This window comes from Montipora capricornis, chromosome 6 (genome assembly GCF_036669925.1).
Source record: "Montipora capricornis isolate CH-2021 chromosome 6, ASM3666992v2, whole genome shotgun sequence".
NCBI classification, from domain to species: domain Eukaryota; kingdom Metazoa; phylum Cnidaria; class Anthozoa; order Scleractinia; family Acroporidae; genus Montipora; species Montipora capricornis.
Window position 1 is genome coordinate 31163966 of NC_090888.1, and position 21373 is coordinate 31185338.

General features: G+C 38.5%; 1 pseudogene; it reads left to right on the forward strand.

Annotated features, from left to right (window-relative positions):
* Window positions 1-5283: 5283 nt before the first annotated feature.
* Window positions 5284-8703, forward strand: LOC138053630 (uncharacterized; annotated as a pseudogene).
* The last annotated feature ends 12670 nt before the right edge of the window (window positions 8704-21373 follow it).

The window sequence follows — 21373 nt, forward strand, 5'->3', positions numbered from 1 at the left end:
ACAGTGGTACTAGAACTTGTGGAAGTCTATATATTACATGTACAAGAACTTAATTGCTCTTAAGTACATATTTTTGGATATCATTTGAACACAACATTAAACTCAGGTCATCAAAGAACATTACACCTCAGAAAAGCCTTTAGACCCAAACTTAAGTGCAACATCCATTTTTGCAGAAAAGTCAGCATAGCTTTTATACTGCACAGGAATAGTTAATTGCCGAAAGTATGTACTGGAAATAAGAAGATGCCTGCATTGTCAGCAAAGTGTAATGTTAGCCCCTCATGAGCTGCTGGCATTTTTGGTGAAGAGGTCCAGAAAGAAAGCAAATCTTGAATAATGGCTCCTCTATGTTCTGAAACAAATAACAGAATATACTGTAACATTTAGTACAACCATCATTACATTATACACAGTCCGCTGTACATAACCACTGACCTCTGAATGTTGTGTGTGTACGGCACTGCCTTACGACAGCTCTTATTACAGTGGGAGAAAAATTTGGTAATCAACTTACAAAACTTATTGATGCACAAATTTTCAACAGCTAGTGTAATATTGTTGGTTCATGCAACATGTTATCAGGGTTCTGTTGTGTTATGTAATTATCCATTAACAGATAAGATCAGAAAAATATGTAGCTTGTCTACCCTTGTCCTCCATCAGTGTTGCATGATTATACATGTGTATATACCAAGATTCTTCGAAGGACCATTCAACTAAATAAACATGGGATTGTTCCTAAGTAACCTTTCGAAACCTATCCAGTCCTTTACTGTTGAACTGTGAACACGTGAAATACTTCAGGTATGTTTGTTCTGCTGTGATCAATAACAATAAAACTTGGGACACCAGAGAAAAAGTTAAAAACCACAAGCTAATTACCATCACTGTTCAGAGTAAGTTCTCTTATGCCTGATTTAATTCTTCCTTGTAACACAGTAACATTCTTCAACTATATAAAGGTGTTCATGGTTAAAGTTTGACAGTAATGCAATAGACCAGTATGATTTAACTATACTTGCTGAAAGCCATTTTTAATTTTAGTTTCAGACTAAAGAATGATTTTCAAGGTTTTCCATTGAGAGACCCTTTAGCTTTCCAGATGCAGTGTATGATTGGAGAACAAACTAATAGATGATACAAAAGAAGCAATGCGCCTAGCCCTGATAACAAAAGAAGCCACAAGTCATAGGGACCAATGAAATATGACAGTCTGAAATAGCTACAAGATTACTTTTTCCATAGGACGACAAATAAATGTTTGGACAAGTGCAGTTGTGTGAAATGTGCAAAATAATTTCTTCACTTATTAATTTTTTTATTAACTATTACCAGTCTATATACAGGACGGTACTAACGTTTGGGATCTCTTCTTCCTAGTTCATCTATGTATTGAAGTAATAAACACTTTGCTTGTTGCTCTGAGATGTCTAATTCTCCTTCGTTGATTCTTGCCTTTACAGTTTCAGCATCCACAGTTTTCTCTGCTGTTCTGGGGAAAAGTAGAGAAGTAATTAATCAACCCGATACTTTCTAAGCCCTTTGCCAGGTCATCAAGCTCTCCTCTCCTCTTTTCAATGACATTGTACAAGATGAGTGCATCTGAGACAAGACGTACATTCTCTGCAGTCGGTGGAGGCAAAGTTGCTTCTGTTAATTATTCTGACATGTCATTCTTCAGTTGGTCTGGTACAGCATCACCTCTCTTAAGTTCAAGAAACTTAAACGGAGCAATAGCATTTTCAATCAGTTTCAATCAATGAAATGTAAAATTATTGGAGGTAGCATTGTCACAGTACTTTCCAGGGGCCCTTAAGATTACAGATACAAAAACAAAAGGCCTTGTATCAATTATTATTTAAAAGGGCTACAGGTCAATAGCCCATGAGGCTAATAGTCCTCCAGTAGCGTAGCCAATCAAAATGCAGGATTTGCATTAGTCCACTAGTTGGGTGATACAAATAACTTTTCACTATTAAAATGACCAAATTTAGGGTGACGTTTACATCAAGGATCATGGACATTTTAAAACATCTGGGAAAAAATGTCACGTTAAAGCTGTATTTTAAAAACTTAATTAAAACTTAGCCCTAAATTATCTATTGATGACAAGGTATTCAAGCTGGGGAACCAGACGTAAGTTTACTGTATACAGTAAACTTTTGCCGGCACAGTTAAGGTAAAACAATGGCATTTACTCCTATAGTGATTATCAAATACTTGTTCTACCTGAACGTTCAAAGCATAAAATCTTTTTCTGCAATTATATGCTTCTTTGTTTTCTGATGGACATCACATATGAATCACGGTTCCATCAATGGCACCAATGACGCCTGGAAATGTGTCACCAAAATCTGCCTTGACTTCATTTATCTCTTTCCCTAGCAAGATGTAAAAATTACAAATAAACATTTTCATTTTTACTAGAGTGAATGTAGCTTAAATTCAACTCGCTAAACTCAGTAAATAGCTGTATATACATATATATGCATGTGTAAAATTTCAGAACACTCAAGTGAGCAAGCTAGCACTCTCTAATCGAGAGTAACATAAATGTATTCACTTGTCAAAAGTCTTTCCTTAAGTGCAACGAAATTTCCGTTTCAGGTATCGTTCCAAGAAATATGTGATATAACGTGGTAAAAGGTTATATACTTTACTCACCATTTGGCCATCTTATATACTGGTTTTTAAGGCCACAAACCGTTTTCGTTAATCGAGAAACAGTTCAAGAAACACTGCTGTATGTGATGTCAATTCGGTCGGCGATTTCTCGCGTGCCCTCTTACAATGTAGGTCGCCAATGCCCATAGGAAGACCAATACTTGCTTCTCTGGTGGGATTGATGGCCTTCCAAAAGGATTGCCAGTGTGTATCACTTCCCTTGTCAATAACTCTATGGTGGTCCAAGTCATCCTAAAATGCACCGCAAACTCATGTGCAAAATAATTACGTACTGTCGACTCAAAATAATTCTGAATACGCGTTAAGTTTCTGTGAACGAAGCAGCAGGACACCCCCGTCCATTTTGTTTTGTTGCGCCTTGCCAGCGATTAAGTTTATGACTCAAAACCAGGCTTTATTCCTGGGAGGGAAAAGGCCTTTCCATTTGAACTTGAAATTTTGGCTAAATGGAAAGCGCCCCAGAAAGACCAAAGAAAGGACTTCATGTGATGAAAAAAACTCCAATTGAAAGGCACACCATTGCTGAGAAGCGAAGAAAGATTAGAACGAAAGAGATGCGTGATTTAGCAGCTACGAGAAAAAAAAACAAACATGAAACCGAAGTGCAACTTGAAAGATCAAGGAGAAAGTATTCGTGTTTCAAGGAGCATTTGAAATCTTGATCTAAAGCGACTCCTGGACGGTAATTTACCTCCTTTCAAACTTGTTAACTTTGATTTTTTTTCCATTGCAAAACGAGCAGAATGTTATTAGGGTAGTCAAGCAAAACCCTAACGCTCTCATGAAAAACCTGAAAACTTTTAGAGGACGTATATGAACAAAACATGCTGGTATGCCGCTAATGTCAATTTCACGACTTAACCGCCACTGTTTCATTGGTCTACAGCGACAGCTGATCAGCAGATCTTGAACATTATGAAACCCTGTTTCCTTACATAGTTTCCAAGATAATACCACACCAATTTCATTCATGACTATGAATAAACTGTCATACAACTGTATCCACTTGCCATCACACCAAAATCCAATATTGCAGGATACTTTAAAGGTATGGTCAGCACTCAACGACAATGCACTCATCTGACAAATCCTTTGCTGGTATAAGTGTTCTTTTTCAAAGTATCTGTGTATATAACAAGCAGTTGCAACTTTTTGTCCAACCTTACTGCCTTTGGACGAGAAACTTGGGAAGCTTTCTGACCTTTCTGCCTTTTCGTTTAAGAAACACATTTTCCTAAGTCCATACTACACAACTCTCTAGTCACTCCACTTTTGTGAAATAACGTAAAGGGCGGTGGAAAATTTTCTTTTATTTGACAGAGAATACCTGGATCATGGCTGAAGATTTGATGCTTGTTTCTGCACAAATAAATGCTGCATACAAGGAGTCGAGGCTGGTCATAGTCGTTACTACCATCTTTCCAGCGGATGGGATGGAGGGTTTCTTGAATATTTTTATCATTGCAAGATGGACAGGGAAGGATCTTATCCGGGAAATGTGACAATGGATCCCAAACCAATACATCCGGTACTAAAAAAGCCCACAGGAATTACCAACTGTAGTTCGGACGCGAGCTCCATGTGGTACCGCACACACGGGCCCATTACACAAGATAGAGGCTTTTTTGTCGCAATTTTCGATCACAAGTCGAGTAAACGCTTTCGTCTCCTCATCTAACTTCATGGAAAGACAACTTGTCACCATTAATAAAAGCAGTAGTAAACCAGGAAAAAAGATCACGTTTCAAACATCAACAGTGACCGCGATTGCTACGTGGAGGGGGAATGGATCTCAATTTACTAGTAGCCTCTTCTCCACGTCCTTCTCAGCTTCACATCCATCGCCCACTGATAGACTGACTCATTGATCCATCGATCTACAGATAGACTGATCCATCGATGCACTGATCCATGGATCAATCCACCACTGATCCATATGGATGAAAAGCTCAATCGATCTATTGATCTACTGATTACTGATCCATTGATCCATCGACCCATCGATCTACAGCTCAGCTTCCCCTATTACTGGCGTCACATTATCGAACCCACTAACAGCTGAATGTTGAATTTGTGACGTCAATTGTGGGTTTTTACACCAAGGTAAAGCCGACACAGATACGGATGATGACTTCAGTGATGATGATTTCACTGATGCAGACTAAACGTTGCATGCAATGCTTTATAGGTTGCTGCTTTCATTTTCTTTATTTTTTTCACATGAATATTCCTTCTTGATATAATCTTTGTAAAAACAGCTAGCTGCCACTATAGCCAGGTGGTGTAAATAGAAGCATTTTTATTGCAAGTCATTATCAAGCTACATTACTCCCAATTTAAGAGTTAAATGGTGTATGTATACATATCTGCAGCTAATAAAACTGAAGCATAATTGTTCATAGCCCACCCCCAATGTATTGCATGATGTTTCTTGACCCACCCCTTTTTACGTGCACAAAAATGATGGCCCATCCCCTCCTGCACTTTATGACCAGTCCTTTATTATTAGGGACAGCCAATTTTCTGCAGACGAGGAACATCTTATTGATATTTTGGATGTTTGGGTGTGGTTACATAACAATTAACCATGTTTCAATGCTTTTCTGCAATCACCAGTCATTGAATAAATTGTCAAATCAAGATTTTGAAGCTGCTCACAAGCTTCAACGGCAACTGTACATAAAAGCTACATCACATGATGCTGCTGATAGCACCTCTTCAGGTAAGGTCACTGTAATAGGTGCCAGCCAGCCCTCCAAGCTATATTGTACACGTATGACTGTTTTTCACCTTATCAACGAGGTAAAAGAAGTTTTCCAATCCCATATTTGACTGTTGTGTGACAGGTTACTGTGGTTTTATCTAGCAAGTGTTTAAGGTTTTTTTCAAAGTGAAAGTGACATACATTGTTGATATTAACACAAGTAATATTGAATGCATTGATGTTCTTTCTTTTTTTCATTTGCCTCTTTGAACCTATTTGTTCAAGTAGGAGTTGATAATAACTTGGTTTTTAGCTAAAGTATGTTTCTTACACTTGATTGCCTATCCTTCTCATAGTAACATAACATCCCTGAAGTATTTGTGGGGTTAAATGTTTTTTTTTACTTTCACCCTTATCCACTAAATAACATACTCCTAGTTCCTGACCGTCCCTTCATGAAGTAAAGACACCGAATTTGCTTATATGCATTTAACCACATGCATATTCACAGGTTTTAAGGAAATTGTAATGGTTGAGTCTTGCAAAAACCTGTTTGACTATTATGGCATCTTATTTCTTAGTGGACCAAATTCTCACACACCTTTACACTGAGAATCTTCAGATAAGATAGTCATTCAGAGAAGCTGTTTGTTGCATTCAATCAGGTATTATAATTATGTGTACAAGTTGAAAATTAACAATTTTGTTATGAAATGACTACCATAGGTTACACTAGATTGTGGCGTTGAACAAGAAGATAGATTAATAGTCTTCTTTAGTGGTGAGAGGGTATTTTATACTACTCCTAATATGTAAACTAACTTAACTATTTATGCAACTTGTAAGTTGCATAAATAAATTGTGTGCAGCATGATACCCTTGTAAATTCTCTCATGTAGCACTCAACCAGGACGTATCGAAAATTATTGGTAGACGGTGGCCTTCAGTTGTACAGTAGAAAGCAGCAGTAAAATAGAGATTACTTCATGGAAAGCGCACACGTACGGGATTCTCACACTCGTTGGTAAAGTATCTGAAAGCGAACGAGTGAGATTTCTGATACAAAACCAACGAGTGTGAAAATCCCGTACAAAGCGTTTTCCATGCTGTAATTTGTTTACTTTATACATACTGAGATTTTTTTTATTTATCCAGCTTTAGTTGGTTCTCTAAAATAATTACAAAACTCCTGTATTAAATTCTCTTCAAAAAATTAAGTGTTTACTAAAATCGACATGTGAAAATATCACCAATCAAAAATCATAACTGGTGCAAAGGATAGCAAACATTTCAATTCTTAATTGAATATGGAAGTGCTTGTTTGAAAATAACGAAATAAGCAAATCCCAAATTGGGAAGCCAATAAAGGTACTGTAATGACCGCGAAAAAGCCTGCGACAACACAATTCACTCAAACCATGGTTTGTGATTGGACGAAACAATTTTTTCACGAGTGAGAAACTCGTTTCACCTCTCTGAGTGGTCGAAGTAAAATCTGAAACGCTTTTTCACACAGCAAAATTTGATGCGAAAATCTCCGTATATATAAAATAAATAATTATAGCTGCAAGGAAAATGCAATGGTCTACTCTCCTTGACAAGTTGAACAATGGTTTTCTAAGGTTGAGACAGGAACTGAGAGAAAACACTTATAACAACAACTGCAAGAGTTTCAGTTTCAATGCAACTGTTGCGATTGTAAAGTTTCGTGTTTCTTTCTGTCTTTTCCTCCACTAGGAAAACCATTCTACTACAGAGGCTGTGGGTGGAAACCTTGGAGCCCAGACTGGTCTAAGGAAGATCAAGAACGGATCCAAGCAGTGAATGCGATGTTCACCAGACCGTTTGGTCCTGTCTTCTGCAAGTATGAATTCGCAAATTATTGAAAGCTTCTGTCTTATCCGCAGGCCAGATTATACATGATCAGGCAGACATCCTTTGCAATAACGAAGCAAATGATAATATCACTGCATGCAACCTTGCTGAGAAGGACGTGGTGAACACTCACGAACTACACAATGGTGTTACTAATGCATTTGCAAGCAAGGGCAAAGGCAATTACAGTGTCAGTAGTCAACATGATTTAGACAGAAATGGCACTTGTAACCTGATTAGTGACGAAGATGATGCCATTGGCAGTGAGAGTGCTGAAGCTAACTCAGACAGAAATGACAGCTGTAACCTGGTTAGTGCAAAAGATGATGATGTCATTTGCAGTGCCAGTGTTGAAGGCAACTCATAGAGGTAACACAAAGCAACTTGCTCTAGCAGATTTTCGGAATGGGAAGTTAAACAGCCTAACCCATAATCATGCAGCAGCATACTACTTTCCTAAAGTGTCCTACATTCCTCCAGGATATGTTTTAGTTTCCAAAAATTGCGCAAAATTGTTCAACCCTTTACTGGCCAATGGTCACCCATCAGCATGTACTATACAACATGCGTTAACATTGTTGCGATCCTGTCCAAAGGATGTCGTCAAAATTGGCCATCTAGGATGTTACAACATGGGTGCTCTAAAAGTGTTTCAGAAAATTTGTGAATTGGACTCAGATGCCTTCATCTTGAGATGAGCAATTTCTTGGCTTTCTCAAACACCCGTGGCACTGAGCACTTCCAAAATGAAAGATGTTTTGATGAATTCCAGGGTTAATGATGTCATTTTACAACAGAAAACAGTATTATGAATTTGTCAGACTTTTGTACCCTTGCTTGTGAAAGTTACGTCAACAGTTTTGCTATTGACACAACATGCCTTGCCTTTCTGGGAGAAGAGAAACAAAGTGATGTTGCATACCTCCCCTGTTACGGTCAGTCATGGGCGAAACAAGGAGCATTGTTTTTCAGCCAAAAGGTATCAGGGTATTTCATTCACTGCTCAGCAGATGCAGCAAGTATAATCCTTATTCCAATTCATATCCCAGCTATGTTACATGGGGACTTTGATGCTGTCAGTAGAAATGTCAATTTTGATCATGGCTTGAAGATTGCCCCACCCAAAAGCACTCTGATAGTTATCAAGAACATGTTGAATGGTTTCAGTGATCTTTCAAGTGGTTCCCGATTCAACTTGCAACAATGGAACTGCCCAAAGTTGTGCCTTCCTTTGCCCCATATCAACATGCCACAGCAGACAACAAGAGGTGCAGGAGCAGGCAGCTGTGGTGTGGAGGTGATTCTCTCTGTCAGAGATATCATCAGAATTGGAAGATGCCTTCCATCATTTCAGTGGGAGTTTCCTTAAGGACATGGGACTTCTTCGAAAGCAGTTGATGTGTCAAATTTTGGAATGGAGAAACAATGCTAACTGAACATTCTACTATCCTGACAAAAGTGTTCCCACAAGACCATAAAAAAAATTTTAAAGTATTTTAAACATTAATAGCTATGGGTCTTCCCCCCTCCCCTTACAATGTTAACTTCATTGTACATGACTGGTGTATTTTGTTTGTATTTGGTTTCAACATTTTTATATTTCTTTCAGAGGAGGGAGGGGGTTAAACGGCCCTATGATGAATAGAATATTCACGGTAGGTCTTCTTTGCGTGCGTTCCAAGGGTGTCCCAAATACTATTGGCCCAAATTGTAGTTACCTATTTTCTTTTGTATTCAAAGAAAGTAGTAAATGATGTTTTTTTTGTTGTTGCAATCGCAATACAAATCCCTTTGTAAGGGGCTATTGTTATTGCTAAAATTGTAAATATCCTTACATATCAATGACTTGTTCTAGGGAGTTATATGAATTCTTTTTTCATACTTGTTGTATATTCTTGCACATACATATACGAACATGTATATTGCTTTATATTGAATCTAAAGCACCGGGTGTACAGGTCTCTGTAACAGTGGCTTCTTAACGACTTTTCAATTCCTTCTTTGCTACAGCAACGACAATAATAGTTATGCTTAAGTTGTATGCTTCACTACATAATTACTTAAAGGTAACCATAACCTACAGAAGTAGTGTGGTGAGGTTTTAATTGAAATTTGAAGCCGAGATTTCTGTCCTAAATTCTTGTGGCTACCACCGCACTTGCATTACATGAAGAACTTTGATGCTGGCCTTTTAGAGTTTAAGGGTTATTCAATTCAATACAGTATGATGACCTAGTACACTACTCTTTCACACGACGGTAAGATAAACTAAATATTCAAAAGATAGCATCTTTAAACCCACGCAAACAAGAAAGATAGTGTGATGTCCTAAATGGGGGGCCACGCAAGTTTCAACTGCACTCGTGTGATTTTAGTGATGGCCTAAACGGGTTCAAATGACTCCGGAGACTACTTATCGAAGACCCTTTGAACTGAGTGTTTACTTTGCAACATAATTTCGCTTGATCATTAGGGATTGTATTTAGGACAAGCACAATGAATACCTCCTTTCAAGAACTTCACAATTGCTATTACAATTAGCTATGTAGATAAATATACCGATGAGAAACGAGGATGAAGCGCAGCGTTGATTCTTTCAACCAAACCTGCCCCCCATAACTTATAGCCCGTCTGATCATTGGGTCTAACCATTTCCTGGGTTATGGAACCAAAACGATCATCACATAAGCATCTTTAAACACCGGAATTACGGTGGCTTCATCATCGTGTTGATCACGCCTGTGTTTCTTCAGTGAGTTAAGTGATTTGAAAGGTTTGTTTCAAGACAATCAATTCGTTCGTATGGTCGACATTTTGAAATTATCATGCGCACATGTTCTAATGCGTAAAAAAAACGGAAGACAAAGAATTTCTGAAGGTGGCAGGCAAAATATCGATCAATAGGGGTGTACCCGTAGCTTGTCGTTCGTTTTGTAAAGGTGGGAGACAAAAGTAAACTTGCTTTCTGTTTTCCATGCTTCCCGCTCACACTCGTAAGTGAAATTATATTTCTGGCTGTTTTTCGCACTTAATTGAAGAACAAATTTTGTTGCTTACCTCATTCTTATATCAACTAAACATTCACACCTGCAATGAAATTGATGTATTTACGAAGTTCTGAGCATCATGTGAAAGATGTGTACAAATAATTTACCAGGTTTACCACTTTCATGAAATGAGCATGAATTTAATGATGTCCAGATGAAGTGTCATATTAAAAAAGGAGACGGACACATGGTGACGTGTGAGTAATGTCTTCGAGGAATTTATCATAGTTCCAAATGTACAGTCCTGTGCTATTTTGTCAACACTCCTTTGTTTCACATCGCGAATTTGGTCAATTCAGATGACAGTCCTGCACGTTTCTAAGGCTTACGGGTCATCATGATATCTAAATCTTTGAAACTTGGTAAACGATCAAGGAATTTTTTTGTAGGAGGGTTTGTATTAAGACCCATTGTTGAACTGGCCATGAGAAGATATAATATTGTAGGAATAATAAGGAAGAGAGCTTTGTTATTCACAATTTGGTCTAAAGAATTAATGGTTACTTAGCTTTTGGTAATCCATGACGAGACTTGAGATTCTCTAAATCTCTTGCAGTCATAATCGCAAATAGGCGAGAACTTCACTTTCCCTCAGCCAAAATGATGGAATTTTTAGCCCAACAATATGCATAGCCAAACCTCTCCTGGAAGTTTCTTGCATCAGACAACAATTCTGAAGTGTTGAAGGCATGGGAAGACGACATCTTGTTGTGTCGGTTCCTTCGATTTGCACAGCAAGCGACGTAGTACATCCATACAGAAGAATTAAAGTTCCTTCTTACTACAAGTGTTTTCCGTTACACAAGTAACTCTCTAACCATTGAAATAAGGCGATTGTACACCTAGAGCCTCCAACTTACGCAGCAAACCAGCATGCCACACCTTATCAACTGCCTTGCTGATATCTAGGAAGAAACTCGTACCTCTTTGCTGCCCTCTAAGGCATCATAAATCTTGTGAACAAGAAAAATCAGTTGGTAATTGTTGAGGTCACCAGGCCTGAAACCCGATTGAAATTTAAAAAGAAAGCCAATTTCCATCAAAAAGTTATACAAATGAACGAACACAACTTTTTCACAGATCTTGGAAAAACTTGCCAGCAGAGAAACAGGATGGTAATCACTTTGAGTTGACGGTTGTCATTTTTAAAAAGAGGAATAACATTTGCAAGCTTGCATTTGCTCGGGTACTGACCAAGTGAAAGAGACAAATTAACAAAATGAGTAACATAAACATGAAAAACCTCACTGCATAACTGAATAATCTTATTACCAACTCATCATAGCCACTGCCTTAGAGATATCAATACCTTCATCAGTTCAACACTTGCTCTCAGTAGCAATAATACTAGATAAAAATTGCTGTGTCTGATATGGCTGGATAAGAGGAGGAATGGCATTGGCACCTGGAAGTTCCGTCTGTGAACACAAAATACTCGTTAAATATGCACGCTTTTTCCTTGGCATCTAAAATAAGCACTTCGTTTTCCACAATGGTTGGAATAGATGAAGAATTTTCTCGACCACATACCCTATTAACGATTGACGACCACTCTTACAGTTGATATCTGGATTACTGAAATCCTTATTGGCTCTTTCAGAAAACGATTTTTTAGCAAATCATATGAGAGAGGTTACAGTGTTACGTTGAGCCCTATAACTTTCCCACGTGACTGGAGATGGACATTTATTATGAATTCGGAGCAGGCGGTCCCACCTCCTAATTGCAACGCACCACTTTACTATCCATCCAGGGTTTATCATTTGGACGTATTGTAACCGTTTTCAATGGAATATACTTCTCAATAATTTGAACGAAAATGACTGTACCAACAGGTATATGTTTTCACAGAGAGAAATCCAGTCCAACTGCGATAGTTCCCAATTCAAATCCGTAATATTAACGTTATTAAAATTCCACACACACATTTTGTACGACGATTTCGGTGAATGAAAAGATTCATACTTGCGAAAATAACAGAATGATCACAATTGGATGGGGACTTAACGTCCCAGAAGCACTAAAACGCTCTGGACAATTTGTGATAACCAAATCCAATATTGTCGAACTTTTAAAGGGATATGTGTTGGCTCTGCTATCAACTGCGCCAAATTATTACTTTCTAAAACGAATTTAATTTTTCACCAACATCACTATTCCATGATGGATTTGCAACATCGTCATGAGCATTTAAGTCTCCCAGCATAACAATAAAGTATTGTTTGGGAAGTTGACGGATTTTATCAAGAAACAGTTGAAAGTACTCAAAGAAATTATCAAGGGAAACACCGTCATTGCGGCCTGTAACAAACCCCACAGAGAATATCAAGGTGTTTGATGCGGAATTCAATTCAAAGAACTTCCACGGCCAAAAGTTCCAAATCTAATGTACACTTGACCACAAGAGCGTTAGTCGTGAAAAATGCAACACCGCCACCCTACTCTCTGGTGTCTGTCAAGCCGGATACTAGGGCCGTATCCCAGAATTTTGTAAACAATCACTGGACCACTCGATCGATGAGCCATGTTTCGGTGACTGCAAAAACATCAAACCCATTCTCCTTCACCAGTTCAGAATCTCATCAAACTTATCATCCCTATTCAAAGTCTAGGGGACCATTGAGAAGGCCAAGAATTTTTTGCATTGTCTCTTAGGAGAATGGGTCTTCACTTAAGGTACTGCTTGTCCCTTGCCAGCAGAGTCTCCAATATTAGCTCCAGTGATCTACCCAGTTTAGAGCAGGATTGCAGACAGTATTTTAATTGACATCATTATTTCACTCTGCAAATCTCAGTGTTTGGGCAATGGGCTACTGTGTACCTTTCATACCAAACAGCTTTTTGAAGATCTTGGTGTGGGTTTAGGGATTAATTCAATGCAGGGAGCAAAGTCTAAACACCAGCAACTTGCTTCGTTTGCCAGTTTTTCCCTTGTAAAACACAGATTAGTTAAAGTGTTTAGGCATGAGCATATGTCGAACATTTGAATGAGGCAACAGAATCCATGTCATGATACCTACAGGAAATGTAAAGACACGTATGTTCCAAAGTGGTGCAACACTACAGGATATTGTTCATGTGGTATGCCTTCAAGCACTGCAAGTGCATGCATGCACTGCTCATGTGAAATTTCAAAAGAAATTGTTGCTTGTGGTTCAGCAGGGAAATAACATTAAAGATTAAAAAAATTCATGCTGAAGCTCAAAAATGAATACCTTCTGTGAGGCTTGGCTGGATAATATCAGATTGGGTGTGTTGAAAGGTGGTAGCTAGAAAATTAAATATTGAGATAATAAGAGGTTTTCTCAGGAAAGTTCATTTATACTAAGAGCTTCAATGTTATATAATGTTCCTAGTGGGTTCAGAAAAATTCCAGTTCATCTGGATCTTAAGTGCTATTATTTTGTGTTATACAAAACCCTAAGAGAAAACTTGATAGGAAATCCACAAATGGCCATTGAAGTAGATGCTTTTGATATCTTATATTCAGTTTGGCAGTGAAGCTTAGAGGACACAAAGTGGCCTACTATAATCAAATAATAACAATTTTCACAACCTGTATGATATTTATGGGATAAATGTTGGAAGTCTCTAATCCTATGTGTTTCAACCATAAAGATCAATATCCCTGTCATGGAAGGTCACAGTATGTCTTTGTCTCTGGAAATTCCACAATATATCTCTCCTCTTATCATAATTTCTAATCACCTTCCTTGGGCAAGTATGGATATTAAAAAAAAAAAAAAAACAGAAAAAATAATGTTAAAATTATGTACAGTCCATGCCCTGGTAATCATAATCGTCTTGCAACTTGATACAGATGTAAAAACAACAAAACAACTGGAATGTGCCAATGGCAACTAATGTAATATTCTTTATATGATAGTTTAACAATTATTCTTTGAAATCAAGGTGAATAGTGGTAGAATATTTACCGAGCGGCACAAGTGCGGAGGTAAATATTCTGCCACTTTTCACCGAGATTGAAAAGCATAATTGTTTTAGTATATACACGAAGTGATCTCAACAACAATTGCAGAAAAAACCTCCAAAGTCGATTTTATTTGCTTCTCAATTCATGCGTGAAAATGTTTGCAGAAGCTTCAAACATGGGAAATCTAATAAACCTCGTTAAAATCCTCGTCACAGACGGCAAAATGGGACTTTAGCACTTTTTAAATCAGCAATCTAAACGAAAGTCGGCTTGTTAAAACATTTTCACCGTTCGATCATAGTTTTGAGGTTCATTTGAAATGGAAATGGAAAGTGCAGTTGGTAAAGGATCACGTGAAATGGTGGCTCTATTTGAGGTGGAGCGTTAGTTTGTTGTACAATGACCCATCTTGTTTCCTTGCAACCATGTGGAACTTTTTTAAACAATTTTTTAATTCCTCGATTTCACTAAGAAATTCGTTTTGGTGGGACGCGACCAGCCCTACACAGAGAATTACTCCGAGTGAAACAAATTGTTGGCGTGAAGATTGTTTACAGTCGATTTCAGGCAGTGTATAGACCCTGTAGTCAGGGAGCATGTGTACTCCCGTGGGAAAGTGGTGGAAGAAAGCAAACCACTTAGCTAACTGTCCAAGTGACCTCAAATAGCAAGAAAGTGATGTTTCCAAGTTTGCAACCTGCTCGGAGCCGATTTTAAAGGGGTATTTTCAAATAACGTCAAATGCTCAGCATGGAAACGAGGCTATAAAGAACATAATGCTAAATCGTTATAAAAATCTATCAAAATTTCACTGGATGATTGCTTGAAACACCAAGATCACTGAGTGAGTATATACTAATAATAATAATACCGTGAATAACCGCCAAGAATTCAATTCTGATATACGAACATATAACATCAGTTTTCTTTTCCACAAGGGGGAACCTAAGATATCCCCGAAAGTTTCGGTCTCTAGGCACAAGTCTTGTGCAGGTAACGATGCCCTGTGAGCAATTAGAACTGGATGCAAAAACAAAGGAGTAGTTACAGCCTGGTTGTCACCAGCAACGCTACAACAAGTTGCAAAAATAGTGGAGACACTTCACCTTCTTGGGGCGTAATTAATTTCCCTATTATCTCTCACACTGCAGCCCCCCTCCCCCCTTATCAGTGTTGCTAGCAAGACAGAAAAATGTTGGGAACTTAAGCAGTCAACATTGAAAGGGGGAGGGGGGGAGAGGAAGTGGGAAAGGTTTAAATTTTAGATACGGCGGACATTGGAAGCTAGAAAAGGTGTTTTTTAATGAAAGTGTCTCAACAATTTTGCAACTTGTTGTAGCTTTTTTCAAAGAATAAGCACAAGCAACACACGCAAACTCAGTAGAGTCTTGTTCATTCATACTTTTTTGTTTGAACAAAAGGCAGCACTTTCACTAGTGACGCAAGCACAAGCGCAAGCATAAACGCAAGCATAAGAGCCCTTTTTTCACTGTGAAAACGAGCCTGAAGCAAGCATAAGCACAGACACAAGCACAAGGATCATTATTTTCCTTTTCCTTGTGCTTGCGAATATGCTTGCGTTCGTGAAACGAAACAGCATCAACACAAGGAAATTTGCTGCGTCTGGCCAATTAAAGCACGCCTTCCAGATTCCTCGCTTCTGAGCATTTGAACAAAATGGCGGAGGCCGTGGTTGATTCTGATGGTTATGTCGACGTTCGTTTCACCTTAGCATAGTGACATTGTCACCCATATTACGATTGTAACCCTCATAGCTGAAGTCTATCTACTTACCCCATCGCTATTTTATGACTGAGTTAAAATTCCCTGTGTTCAGTAGTTCAAACAACAGGTGAAAGTAAACCCCACGTTAGGGCTAACCAAGGGTTAAATTTAAAAACTGCAGGTTTGTTAACTCGCGGTTAATTACATTGCTCAAAGTATGGTTAATCGATGAACCGGTTACTAATTAACCTCGTGTTGGAAACTTCGCGTCATGGCAAAGATCGAAACAGTACTTTTGCGCAAAAGAGATTGCCGTTTTAACGAAAAATAAAAAAAAACAAAAAAACAAAAACAACAACAAAAAATAAGGGCGGGGCTATTTCACTATAAGAGCTCGAGACTCATCGATAATAACTACGGAAAGGAATCTTCCACTGGTGTATAACCTGAGAGCGATTAAAGCTTGGTGGACGGCCGTCAGGAAAGATTTCGTCAGGTGTTGCGACTGTTTCTGACCGTCAACAAAATTGGTAATGAATAAAACAGTCTCACTAAAAGCGATTATGAGCACGCAGCTCTTGGTCTGTAAACTGAGTTCCGGTTTTAAATCAACAGATTAGTTCGCCATTTTTATTCTCTATTTAACAAGACGTTTAATCATTTAGCCTTCCTCGCTCGGTTTGTTAAATTTAAACTTCCCTGGAACACCGCAACAAAACCGCGGGTTACGTTTACTCAAGTTTGAGACTCCTGGACATATCTGCCGATTAAGCCCCAAGGTTGAGGCTTATTTAAACCCTGTTTTGGAAACCGCGCCCTGAACGATAAATAAATACAGAAGTAGTTGCGACAGACAAATACAAATATCAACATTTCATTTCAAAGAAACTCATTTCAAATACCCAAGACATGATAATGAAAGATTGAAAATCATATTATACCAGGCATGATACCAGAAATGAAAACTTACTCATGGCAAAATAATCATCTCCTTTCCCAATCTCGTCTCGCGCCGCTTCTACAGCGTGTTTCACAGCAAATAGACTGCCGCAGGCCATACAAAGGGGAGGTTCGCCCACGGCTGAAAGAAAAACAACCACAGTTCAATCACGTTTAATTATGAGAAAGTTGCCTCTCATGGGGGGGGGGGGGGGGAGGGGGCGGGGGGGGGGGGGGGGGGGGGGGGGGGGGGGGGGGATAGGTATCGGGGATAGGTATCGGAGATAGGTATCGGAGATAGGTATCGGCTGCCCTGACAAATACCTAAGGAACCATCCCCTAAAATAGTAAACCGTAGTGCTTCCTGCGTCATCCTTTTGAGGAAGAAGCTAAGGCTTGGCCCAAGTCTACTTAAGAGCCTCGAATGGATTGGATTCCTGAATCGGCTTAGGGTATTCAAGTGCGGCGACCCACACAAATTATTCAGCTTTGTAAGATTCAGCGGAGGATGCAAATCCTACACTTCCAGCTCCGGGAGTGAGCAGGAATCTTGCTGCAGATTTTGGGACTGGTCGATCTATCACAGAAATTAACAAGAGCACAGCTTCTTGTGCTCATGGAATACGTATTAAACGATCCCAAAAGCTATTTGAAGGAAATGGAATAGTATTTAATTGATTCAACCGGGAGCTCTAGAGAAGCTTGGTCTGTCAGATCTTTCTCTCTCAAGACAGATATCTGCTCACTCAGAGCATTGAGATTGTGGTGGTTGTACGCAGAAACAGGCCAAAATGCTCAACAACCCCCCCCCCCCCCCCCCCCCCACAAACAGGTTGCGTTGCATCAAGTGTTCTCCGTGCCCACTATTAGCTACTAGTATGGAACAACGACATAGTACCCAATCCAGTTTTGCTGTCACCGGAGCGCTTTGGCTGGAAATGGGAAGAAGACAAGAAAGCGTGGATCCCGGTGATGACCACACTTCCCCCACCACCTGAGGGAATCATCCACCTCGTGAAATGCAAATGCACGAAAGAAAATCGGTGCAAGTGTAGGAAGGCTGGATTGACGTGCACAGATCTCTGTGGATGTTGAGACAGTGACGAAGATTGCAAGAACACGTCGCTCGACGTCGACGTCAACGATGATGGCTATAATGATGAAGGTGATGATCATGATGTTGATGATGACGAGAGCGAATATGAATACATTTCAGACTCTGATGGCAAATTTAACTAAAAGGGAAAATTTCTTGAGCACTCAGTTGAACAAAATTTTGTAACCTTTTAGCCATTCTTAGGAGTTTTATACAAGAGAGGATGTCCATGTATTTATAAAAGATATTAAAAGGAAATATGCTTCTTGCGATGGGTTTCCTGTGATTTTAAACCTTGAAAAGGAAATAAAATCTATAAAACAAGAAACAAAGAAAAAGATATTTCTTGTTTAGTACTTAGACAGTCTATTCTTATCGTCCTTTCAACAAATTCCTCGTTCTAATGTAAAGTTTATTGATTCAAGAAGCGTTTTTTAAAATTTAGTTAAAGAGCCTTGTTTTCAAGTTAAATGTCACGTGACTTGTAAACATAAGTATCGGTCATTCTTCATGACATGTTAATATGTTTGCTAATCCAGTGAAATTTTGATAGATTTTTATAACGATTTAGCATTATGTTCTTTATAGCCTCGTTTCCATGCTGAGCATTTGACGTTATTTTGAAAATACCCCTTTAAATCGGCTCCGAGCAGGTTGCAAACTTGGCAACATCACTTTTCTTGCTATTTGAGGTCACTTGGACACAGTTAGCTAAGTGGTTTGCTTTCTTCACCAATTTCCCACGGGAGTACACATGCTGCCTGACTACAGGGTCTATACACTGCACTGAAATCGACTGTAAACAATCTTCACGCCAACAATTTGTTTCACTCAGAGTAATTCTCTCTTGTAGGGCTGGTCGCCCACCAAAACGAATTTCTTAGTGAAATCGAGGAATTAAAAAATTGTTTAAGAAAGTTCCACATGGTTGCAAGGAAACAAGATGGGTCATTTTACAACAAACTAACGCTCACCTCAAATAGAGCCACCATTTCACGTGGATCCTTTACCAACTGCACTTTCCATTTCCATTTCAAATGAACCTCAAAAACTTTGATCGAACGGTGAAAATGTTTTAACAAGCAGACTTTCGATTTAGATTGCTGATTTAAAAAGTGCTAAATTACCATTTTGCCGTCTGTGACGAGGATTTTAACGAAGGTTATTTAGATTTCCCATGTTTGAAGCTTCTGCAAACATTTTCACGCATGAATTGAGAAGCAAATTAAATCGACTTTGGATGGTTTTTTCTGCAATTGTTGTTGAGATCACTTCGTGAATATATACTAAAACAATTATTCTTTTCAATCTCGGTGAAAAGTGGCAGAATATTTACCTCGCCGCTTTGCCGCTCGGTAAATATTCTACCACTATTCACCTTGATTTCAAAGAATAATTGTTAACTATCATATAAAGAATATTACATTAGTTGCCATTGGCACATTCCAGTTGTTTTTGTTGTTTTTACATCTGTATCAAGTTGCAAGACGATTATGATTACCAGGGCATGGACTGTACATAATTTTAACATTATTTTTTCTGTTTATTTATTTTTTTTTAATATTCATACTTGCCCAAGGAAGGTGATTAGAAATTATGATAAGAGGAGAGATATATTGTGGAATTTCCAGAGACAAAGGCACGGTTCATACTGTGACCTTCCATGACAGGGATATTGATCTTTATGGTTGAAACACATAAGGATTAGATACTTCCAACATTTATCCCATAAATATCATACAGGTTGTGAAATTGTTATTATTTGATTATAGTAGGCCACTTTGTGTCCTCTAAGCTTCACTGCCAAACTGAATATAAGATATCAAAAGCAATCTACTTCAATGGCCAATTTGTGGATTTCCTATCAAGTTTTCTCTTAGGGGTTTGTATAACACAAAATAATAGCACTTAAGATCCAGATGAAGTGTAATTTTTATGAAACCAATAGGAACATTATATAACATTGAAGCTCTTATTATAAATGAACTTTCCTGAGAAAAACCTCTTATTATCTCAATATTTAATTTTCTAGCTACCACCTTTCAACACACCCAATCTGATATTATCCAGCCAAGCCTCACAGAAGGTATTCATTTTTGAGCTTCAGCATGAATTTTTTTAATCTTTAATGTTATTTTCCCTGCTGAACCACAAGCAACAATTTCTTTTGAAATTTCACATGAGCAGTACATGCATGCACTTGCAGTGTTTGAAGGCATACCACATGAACAATATCCTGCAGTGTTGCACCACTTTGGAACATACGTGTCTTTACATTTCCTGTAGGTATCATGACATGGATTCTGTTGCCTCATTCAAATGTTCGACATATGCTCATGCCTAAACACTTTAACTAATCTGTGTTTTACAAGGGAAAAACTGGCAAACGAAGCAAGTTGCTGGTGTTTAGACTTTGTTCCCTGCATTGAATTAATTCCTAAACCCACACCAAGATCTTCAAAAAGCTGTTTGGTATGAAAGGGTACACAGTAGCCCATTGCCCAAACACTGAGATTTGCAGAGTGAAATAATGATGTCAAATTAAAATACTGTCTGCAATCCTGCTCTAAACTGGGTAGATCACTGGAGCTAATATTGGAGACTCTGCTGGCAAGGGACAAGCAGTTCCTTAAGTGAAGACCCATTCTCCTAAGAGACAATGCAAAAAATTCTTGGCCTTCTCAATGTTCCCCTAGAAGTTTGAATAGGGATGATAAGTTTGATGAGATTTCTGAACTGGTGAAGGAGAATGGGTTTGATGTTTTTGCAGTCACCGAAACATGGCTCAGCGAGCGAGTGTCCAGTGATTGTTTACAAATTCTGGGATACGGCCCTATTATCCGGCTTGACAGACACCAGAGAGTAGGTGGCGGTGTTGCATTTTTCACGACTAACTCTCTTGTGGTCAAGTGTACATTAGATTTGGAACTTTTGGCCGTGGAAGTTCTTTGAATTGAATTCCGCATCAAACACCTTGATATTCTCTGTGGGGTTTGTTACAGGCCGCAATGACGGTGTTTCCCTTGATAATTTCTTTGAGTACTTTCAACTGTTTCTTGATAAAATCCGTCAACTTCCCAAACCATACTTTATTGTTATGCTGGGAGACTTAAATGCTCATGACGATGTTGCAAATCCATCATGGAATAGTGATGTTGGTGAAAAATTAAATTCGTTTTTAGAAAGTAATAATTTGGCGCAGTTGATAGCAGACCCAACACATATCACCTTTAAAAGTTCGACAATATTGGATTTGGTTATCACAAATTGTCCAGAGCGTTTTAGTGCTTCTGGGACTTTAAGTCCCCCATCCAATTGTGATCATTCTGTTATTTTCTCAAGTATGAATCTTTTCATTCACCGAA